This window comes from Dinoponera quadriceps, unplaced genomic scaffold, assembly GCF_001313825.1.
Source record: "Dinoponera quadriceps isolate SergipeBrazil2010 unplaced genomic scaffold, ASM131382v1 scaffold5784, whole genome shotgun sequence".
NCBI classification, from domain to species: domain Eukaryota; kingdom Metazoa; phylum Arthropoda; class Insecta; order Hymenoptera; family Formicidae; genus Dinoponera; species Dinoponera quadriceps.
This window is the reverse complement of record NW_014559724.1, coordinates 233,702-235,660: the sequence shown is the minus strand read 5'-3', so window position 1 is coordinate 235,660 and position 1,959 is coordinate 233,702.

The window sequence follows — 1,959 nt, the reverse complement described above, 5'->3', positions numbered from 1 at the left end:
ACTGGTCCATCATTGGATTGCTCATCTTCGCGTGCGGAGGACGGACGAAAATATTTATTTATCTGCCGAGAAACAGCGGTTTTCCCAAGTATTTCAAGCTCAGACCTTAACGTTCTCTCTATACGCCTAGAAATATTTGTAACAATCTCTCATAATTATGCTAAGAGACTCTCTTCACACATCCTTAAGAGGTACTCATTTTTAGAAATTCTAAAGGCGAGACTCACCAGCAAAGTGACGTCGAAACGTTAAATGGTTAGAGTGTCCTCTCATACGTATACCTCTAAACACCTTCAACAATCGACAATTCGTGAAGATCATCCGTCTTTCTTCTTTACTAAATTATACTGGCGAGGCATCGGCACCGGTCTGTTATTTTAAATAAGAATCTCCCTATCCTTATTGCTATCGGCTTCGGGGCGCGAAACAGTTTTCCCAGCAGGAACAAACGCTTCCGGATTTTCAGATCTCTCGCACGATCCTCGAACAAGAAGAAACCAAGTCGACGCTTTTGCCCGTGTTATCCTAATTTCGATCGCAAGGGTCGCCCAACCTTTGCACCCTCGGATCCTGTTTACCTTGCATTCTTACCGGGCATTTTGTCTTTTGAACACTTGCACGCGTATCCATCCGCAAACGTGAACGCATACATTAACGAATCGATCAACCGGTACGCGGAAAAACGTTCTCAGGGGCGTGCTGAATTTTCTTTTCCCTTCCTCCCTATTTCCTTTTTTTGGGGGGAGCGGAGGGGGGAATCTAGCGCGTGTCATCCTTCATGTGTTGCTGTTGTCTCGGATTTTTACGATGTGACATTGTGAATTTCGCTCGTGAGAAACGGAATTTCGCCACATCCCTGTGTGTAATTGGAACATTAAGATAAATTGATCTTAATTAAGCCGTTATCGCGTGTGCTCGTATGCGCGCAATACTATGCTCGCGTTATAGAAGATATCGCGCTGATATCGGCCACTACAATGGCGGTGTCCACTGCGATCGCCATGCGTGATAAGAGCATTACGGCGGACATGTTACGCATCGAGAGACAATTTGCGCAAAATTTCGATGCCGCTTGTAGAGCGTTAAAGAAAAATTTTGGGACGACAGTGCTCTTTTTTTTATCGTAATGTATATCAACAACTGTCTCGCGAGTATCTGTAATTTTCTGGAGCGAAAGTGAAAGCGGATATATCGAAGCAATCTCGTTCTGTCGCGAGCGTGTTGAAACGATCGGCATGGCGATCACCCTGGAACACCGCTTCTTCGTTAACAATTATTAACACGTAGCAATACCACACAATGATTAGTTAATCCTTCACGGCCAATGTGTCGTCGTGTTATTTACACTCTGGGCAATTAAGTGTCATTGACATTTTCACGGTTGAACGGTACTTTTCCCTCTCGAATATGTGATTTTGTAAAGAAAACAAAAAAAGAAGGCTTTCTTCAATCATTTTCAAATTAATTATCTCTGGGTCTGGACTCAACCTGACGCGGAATAAATACTCTTCAGGCCGCAAAGCATTAATCTCTTCAAGTTAATAATTAGAGAGTCGGAGGAGAATTCTCGAGAAGTGTCGCGACGGCTTTCGAAAGAATCGGAGGCACAATCGCGGCCGAAGAAAGATTCATTAATCAGGGAGCGATTTCCGTTTCCAGTGGCGAAACCGAGAGCGCGCGGCCGCGAACGTTTAACTTCCTCCGTATGACTTCGCGAGTGATACTGTTAAACGAAATACAAGAGACAAGTCGTGATTCGAGGAATCACGATCGAATGGAGATCTGACGAAGGACGAGATCGATCAGAATCGATTCTGTCCAGCTCGTGAGGCGTCGGACATTTGCGGATGTACACGGCTTTAGATTAACATATACACACGTAATTATCGTATCTATTGTGCACGTACAGGTAATTAAGGTGATTTCTGTCTGTATGTCTGTGTGTGTGTGTGTATGTCT